We start from the raw sequence: 8647 nt of genomic DNA on the forward strand, positions 1-8647 counted from the left end.
ATTAACACAGAAGTAATGAATGTGTATTAGAGAGATAAGCTGGCATATCTATTGGGCACACTGCACAGGCAGCATCAACCATTACCACAGAAGTAATGAATGTGTATTAGAGAGATAAGCTGGCATATGTATTGGGCACACTGCACAGGCAGCATCACTCATTAACACAGAAGTAATGAATGTGTATTACAGAGATAAGCTGGCACATGTATTGGGCACACTGCACAGGCAGCATCAATCATTAACACAGAAGTTTTGAATGTGTATTACAGAGATAAGCTGCCATATGTATTGGGCACACTGCACAGGCAGCATCAACCATTACCACAGAAGTAATGAATGTGTATTAGAGAGATAAGCTGGCATATGTATTGGGCACACTGCACAGGCAGCATCACTCATTAACACAGAAGTAATGAATGTGTATTAGAGAGATAAACTGCCATATGTATTGGGCACACTGCACAAGCAGCATCGCTCATTAACACAGAAGTAATGAATGTGTATTACAGAGATAAGCTGGCACATGTATTGGGCTCACTGCACAGGCAGCATCAATCATTAACACAGAAATTTTGAATGTGTATTACAGAGATAAGCTGCCATATGTATTGGGCACACTGCACAGGCAGCATCATTCATTAACACAGAAGTAATGAATGTGTATTACAGAGATAAGCTGCCATATGTATTGGGCACACTGCAGAGGCAGCATCAACCATTACCACAGAAGTAATGAATGTGTATTAGATAAGCTGGCATATGTATTGGGCACACTGCACAGGCAGCATCACTCATTAACACAGAAGTAATGAATGTGTATTACAGAGATAAGCTGGCACATGTATTGGGCTCACTGCACAGGCAGCATCAATCATTAACACAGAAGTAATGAATGTGTATTTCAGAGATAAGCTGCCATTTGTATTGGGCACACTGCACAGGCAGCATCAATCATTAACACAGAAGTAATGAATGTGTATTACAGAGATACGCTGCCATATGTATTGGGCACAACACTGCACAGGCAACATCATTCATTAACACAGAAGTAATGAATGTGTATTACAGAGATACACTTCCATATGTATTGGGCACACTGCACAGGCAACATCATTCATTAACACAGAAGTAATTAATGTGTATTACAGAGATACGCTTCCATATGTATTGGGCACAACCCTGCACAGGCAACATCAACCATTACCACAGAGGTAATGAATGTGTATTAGAGAGATAAACTGCCTTATGTATTGGGCACAACACTGCAGAGGCAGCATCAACCATTACCACAGAAGTAATGAATGTGTATTAGAGAGATAAGCTGGCATATGTATTGGGCACACTGCACAGGCAGCATCACTCATTAACACAGAAGTAATTAATGTGTATTACAGAGATAAGCTGGCACATGTATTGGGCACACTGCACAGGCAGCATCAATCATTAACACAGAAGTAATGAATGTGTATTTCAGAGATAAGCTGCCATATGTATTGGGCACACTGCACAGGCAGCATCAATCATTAACACAGAAGTAATGAATGTGTATTACAGAGATACGCTGCCATATGTATTGGGCACAACACTGCACAGGCAACATCATTCATTAACACAGAAGTAATGATTGTGTATTACAGAGATACGCTTCCATATGTATTGGGCACACTGCACAGGCAACACCATTCATTAACACAGAAGTTATTAATGTGTATTACAGAGATACGCTTCCATATGTATTAGGCACAACACTGCACAGGCAACATCAACCATTACCACAGAAGTAATGAATGTGTATTAGAGAGATAAGCTGGCATATGTATTGGGCACACTGCACAGACAGCATCACTCATTAACACAGAAGTAATGAATGTGTATTACAGAGATAAGCTGGCACATGTATTGGGCACACTGCACAGCCAGCATCAATCATTAACACAGAAGTAATGAATGTGTATTACAGAGATACGCTGCCATATGTATTGGGCACAACACTGCACAGGCAACATCATTCATTAACACAGAAGTAATTAATGTGTATTACAGAGATACGCTTCCATATGTATTGGGCACACTGCACAGGCAACATCAATCATTACCACAGAAATAATTAATGTGTATTACAGAGATAAGTTACCATATGTATTGGGCACAACACTGCACAGGTAGCATCGATCATTAACACAGAAGTAATAAATGTGTATTACAGAGATACGCTGCCATATGTATTGGGCACACTGCACAGGCAACATCAATCATTACCACAGAAATAATTAATGTGTATTACAGAGATAAGTTACCATATGTATTAGGCACAACACTGCACAGGTAGCATCAATCATTAACACAGAAGTAAAAAATGTGTATTACAGAGATACGCTGCCATATGTATTGGGCACGCTGCACAGGCAGCATCAATCATTACCACAGAAGTAATGAATGTGTATCACAGAGATAAGCTGGCATATGTATTGGGCACACTGCACAAGCAACATCAATCATTAACACAGAAGTAATGAATGTGTATCACAGAGATAAGCTGGCATATGTATTGGGCACACTGCACAAGCAGCATCAATCATTAACACAGAAGTAATGAATGTGTATTACAGAGATAAACTGCCTTATGTATTGGGCACACTGCACAGGCAGCATCAATCATTAACACAGAAATAATGAATGTGTATTAGAGAGATAAGCTGGCATATGTATTGGGCACACTGCACAAGCAGCATCAATCATTAACACAGATGTAATGAATCTGTATCACAGAGATAAGCTGCCATATGTATTGGGCACACTGCACAGGCAGCATCAATCATTAACACAGAAGTAATGAATGTGTATTAGAGAGATAAGCTGGCATATGTATTGGGCACACTGCACAAGCAGCATCAATCATTAACACAGAAGTAATTAATGTGTATCACAGAGATAAGCTGGCATATGTATTGGGCACACTGCACAGGCAGCATCAATCATTAACACAGAAGTAATGAATGTGTATTTCAGAGATAAACTGCCATATGTATTGGGCACACTGCACAGGCAGCATCAATCATTAACACAGAAGTAATGAATGTGTATTACAGAGATACGCTGCCATATGTATTGGGCACAACACTGCACAGGCAACATCATTCATTAACACAGAAGTAATGAATGTGTATTACAGAGATACGCTTCCATATGTATTGGGCACACTGCACAGGCAACATCATTCATTAACACAGAAGTAATTAATGTGTATTAGAGAGATAAACTGCCTTATGTATTGGGCACAACACTGCACAGGCAGCATCAACCATTACCACAGAAGTAATGAATGTGTATTAGAGAGATAAACTGCCATATGTATTGGGCACACTGCACAGGCAGCATCAATCATTAACACAGAAGTAATGAATGTGTATTAGAGAGATAAGCTGGCATATGTATTGGGCACACTGCACAAGCAGCATCAATCATTAACACAGAAGTAATGAATGTGTATTACAGAGATAAACTGCCTTATGTATTGGGCACAATGCACAGGCAGCATCAATCATTAACACAGAAGTAATGAATGTGTATTAGAGAGATAAGCTGGCATATGTATTGGGCACACTGCACAAGCAGCATCAATCATTAACACAGAAGTAATGAATGTGTATCACAGAGATAAGCTGCCATATGTATTGGGCACACTGCACAGGCAGCATCAATCATTAACACAGAAGTAATGAATGTGTATTAGAGAGATAAGCTGGCATATGTATTGGGCACACTGCACAAGCAGCATCAATCATTAACACAGAAGTAATGAATGTGTATCACAGAGATAAGCTGCCATATGTATTGGGCACACTGCACAGGCAGCATCAATCATTAAAACATAAGTAATGAATGTGTATTAGAGAGATAAGCTGGCATATGTTTTGGGCACACTGCACAAGCAGCATCAATCATTAACACAAAAGTAATGAATGTGTATCACAGAGATAAGCTGGCATATGTATTGGGCACATTGCACAGGCAGCATCAATCATTAACACAGAAGTAATGAATGTGTATTAGAGAGATAAACTGCCATATGTATTGGGCACACTGCACAGGCAGAATCAACCATTAACACAGAGGTAATGAATGTGTATTAGAGAGATAAACTGGCATATGTATTGGGCACACTGCACAAGCAGCATCAATCGTTAACACAGAAGTAATGAATGTGTATCACAGAGATAAGCTGCCATATGTATTGGGCACACTGCACAGGCAGCATCAATCATTAACACAGAAGTAATGCATGTGTATTACAGAGATAAACTGCCTTGTGTATTGGGCACACTGCACAGGCAGCATCAATCATTAACACAGAAGTAATGAATGTGTATTAGAGAGATAAGCTGGCATATGTATTGGGCACACTGCACAAGCAGCATCAATCATTAACACAGAAGTAATGAATGTGTATCACAGAGATAAGCTGGCATATGTATTGGGCACACTGCACAGGCAGCATCAATCATTAACACAGAAGTAATGAATGTGTATTAGAGAGATAAACTGCCATATGTATTGGGCACACTGCACAGGCAGCATCAATCATTAACACAGAAGTAATGAATGTGTATTAGAGAGATACGCTGGCATATGTATTGGGCACACTGCACAAGCAGCATCAATCATTAACACAAAAGTAATGAATGTGTATCACAGAGATAAGCTGCCATGTGTATTGGGCACAATGCACAGGCAGCATCAATCATTAACACAGAAGTAATTAATGTGTATTACAGCGATAAACTGCCTTGTGTATTGGGCACACTGCACAGGCAGCATCAATCAATAACACAGAAGTAATGAATGTGTATTACAGAGATAAGCTGCCATGTGTATTGGGCACACTGCACAGGCAGCATCAACCATTACCTCAGAAGTAATGAATGTTTATTAGAGAGATAAACTGGCATATGTATTGGGCACACTGCACAGGCAGCATCGCTCATTAACACAGAAGTAATTAATGTGTATTACAGAGATAAGCTGGCACATGTATTGGGCACACTGCACAGGCAGCATCAATCATTAACACAGAAGTTTTGAATGTGTATTACAGAGATAAGCTGCCATATGTATTGGGCACACTGCACAGGCAGCATCATTCATTAACACAGAAGTAATAAATGTGTATTACAGAGATAAGCTGCCATATGTATTGGGCACACTGCACAGGCAGCATCAACCATTACCACAGAAGTAATGAATGTGTATTAGAGAGATAAGCTGGCATATGTATTGGGCACACTGCACAAGCAGCATCAATCATTAACACAAAAGTAATGAATGTGTATCACAGAGATAAGCTGCCATGTGTATTGGGCACACTGCACAGGCAGCATCAATCATTAACACAGAAGTAATTAATGTGTATTACAGAGATAAACTGCCTTGTGTATTGGGCACACTGCACAGGCAGCATCATTCATTAACACAGAAGTCATGAATGTGTATTACAGAGATAAGGTGCCATATGTACTGGACACACTGCACAGGCAGCATCAAACATTACCACAGAAGTAATGAATGTGTATTAGAGAGATAAGCTGGCATATGTATTGGGCACACTGCACAAGCAGCATCGCTCATTAACACAGAAGTAATGAATGTGTATTACAGAGATAAGCTGGCACATGTATTGGGCACACTGCACAGGCAGCATCAATCATTAACACAGAAGTAATGAATGTGTATTACAGAGATAAGCTGGCATATGTATTGGGCACACTGCACAAGCAGCATCGCTCATTAACACAGAAGTAATGAATGTGTATTACAGAGATAAGCTGCCATATGTATTGGGCACACTGCACAAGCAGCATCGCTCATTACCACAGAAGTAATGAATGTGTATTAGAGAGATAAGCTGGCATATGTATTGGGCACACTGCACAAGCAGCATCGCTCATTAACACAGAAGTAATGAATGTGTATTACAGAGATAAGCTGGCATATGTATTGGGCACACTGCACAAGCAGCATCGCTCATTACCACAGAAGTAATGAATGTGTATTAGAGAGATAAGCTGGCATATGTATTGGGCACACTGCACAAGCAGCATCGCTCATTAACACAGAAGTAATGAATGTGTATTACAGAGATAAGCTGGCATATGTATTGGGCACACTGCACAGGCAGCATCAATCAATAACACAGAAGTTTTGAATGTGTATTACAGAGATAAGCAGCCATATGTATTGGGCACACTGCACAGGCAGCATCATTCATTAACACAGAAGTAATAAATGTGTATTACAGAGATAAGCTGCCATATGTATTGGGCACACTGCACAGGCAGCATCAACCATTACCACAGAAGTAATGAATGTGTATTAGAGAGATAAGCTGGCATATGTATTGGGCACACTGCACAGGCAGCATCACTCATTAACACAGAAGTAATGAATGTGTATTACAGAGATAAGCTGGCACATGTATTGGGCACACTGCACAGGCAGCATCAAACATTAACACAGAAGTAATGAATGTGTATTACAGAGATACGCTGCCATATGTATTGGGCACAACACTGCACAGGCAACATCATTCATTAACACAGAAGTAATGAATGTGTATTGCAGAGATATGCTTCCATATGTATTGGGCACACTGCACAGGCAACATCATTCATTAACACAGAAGTAATTAATGTGTATTACAGAGATACGCTTCCATATGTATTGGGCACAACACAGCACAGGCAGCATCAATCATTAACACAGAAGTAATGAATGTGTATTATAGAGATAAGCTGCCATGTGTATTAGGCACACTGCACAGGCAGCATCAATCATTAACACAGAAATAATAAATGTGTATTACAGAGATAAGCTGGCACATGTATTGGGCACACTGCACAGGCAGCATCAATCATTGACACAGAAGTTTTGAATGTGTATTAAAGAGATAAGCTGCCATATGTATTGGGCACACTGCACAGGCATCTTTCATTAACACAGAAGTAATGAATGTGTATTACAGAGATAAGCTGGCATATGTATTGGGCACACTGCACAGGCAGCATCACTCATTAACACAGAAGTAATGAATGTGTATTAGAGAGATAAGCTGGCATATCTATTGGGCACACTGCACAGGCAGCATCAACCATTACCACAGAAGTAATGAATGTGTATTAGAGAGATAAGCTGGCATATGTATTGGGCACACTGCACAGGCAGCATCACTCATTAACACAGAAGTAATGAATGTGTATTACAGAGATAAGCTGGCACATGTATTGGGCACACTGCACAGGCAGCATCAATCATTAACACAGAAGTTTTGAATGTGTATTACAGAGATAAGCTGCCATATGTATTGGGCACACTGCACAGGCAGCATCAACCATTACCACAGAAGTAATGAATGTGTATTAGAGAGATAAGCTGGCATATGTATTGGGCACACTGCACAGGCAGCATCACTCATTAACACAGAAGTAATGAATGTGTATTACAGAGATAAGCTGGCACATGTATTGGGCACACTGCACAGGCAGCATCAATCATTAACACAGAAATTTTGAATGTGTATTACAGAGATAAGCTGGCATATGTATTGGGCACACTGCACAGGCAGCATCACTCATTAACACAGAAGTAATGAATGTGTATTAGAGAGATAAGCTGGCATATCTATTGGGCACACTGCACAGGCAGCATCAACCATTACCACAGAAGTAATGAATGTGTATTAGAGAGATAAGCTGGCATATGTATTGGGCACACTGCACAGGCAGCATCACTCATTAACACAGAAGTAATGAATGTGTATTACAGAGATAAGCTGGCACATGTATTGGGCACACTGCACAGGCAGCATCAATCATTAACACAGAAGTTTTGAATGTGTATTACAGAGATAAGCTGCCATATGTATTGGGCACACTGCACAGGCAGCATCAACCATTACCACAGAAGTAATGAATGTGTATTAGAGAGATAAGCTGGCATATGTATTGGGCACACTGCACAGGCAGCATCACTCATTAACACAGAAGTAATGAATGTGTATTAGAGAGATAAACTGCCATATGTATTGGGCACACTGCACAAGCAGCATCGCTCATTAACACAGAAGTAATGAATGTGTATTACAGAGATAAGCTGGCACATGTATTGGGCTCACTGCACAGGCAGCATCAATCATTAACACAGAAATTTTGAATGTGTATTACAGAGATAAGCTGCCATATGTATTGGGCACACTGCACAGGCAGCATCATTCATTAACACAGAAGTAATGAATGTGTATTACAGAGATAAGCTGCCATATGTATTGGGCACACTGCAGAGGCAGCATCAACCATTACCACAGAAGTAATGAATGTGTATTAGATAAGCTGGCATATGTATTGGGCACACTGCACAGGCAGCATCACTCATTAACACAGAAGTAATGAATGTGTATTACAGAGATAAGCTGGCACATGTATTGGGCTCACTGCACAGGCAGCATCAATCATTAACACAGAAGTAATGAATGTGTATTTCAGAGATAAGCTGCCATTTGTATTGGGCACACTGCACAGGCAGCATCAATCATTAACACAGAAGTAATGAATGTGTATTACAGAGATACGCTGCCATATGTATTGGGCACAAC

This window comes from Ambystoma mexicanum, chromosome 6p (assembly GCF_040938575.1).
Source record: "Ambystoma mexicanum isolate Mex_15411 chromosome 6p, UKY_AmexF1_1, whole genome shotgun sequence".
NCBI lineage: Eukaryota > Metazoa > Chordata > Amphibia > Caudata > Ambystomatidae > Ambystoma > Ambystoma mexicanum.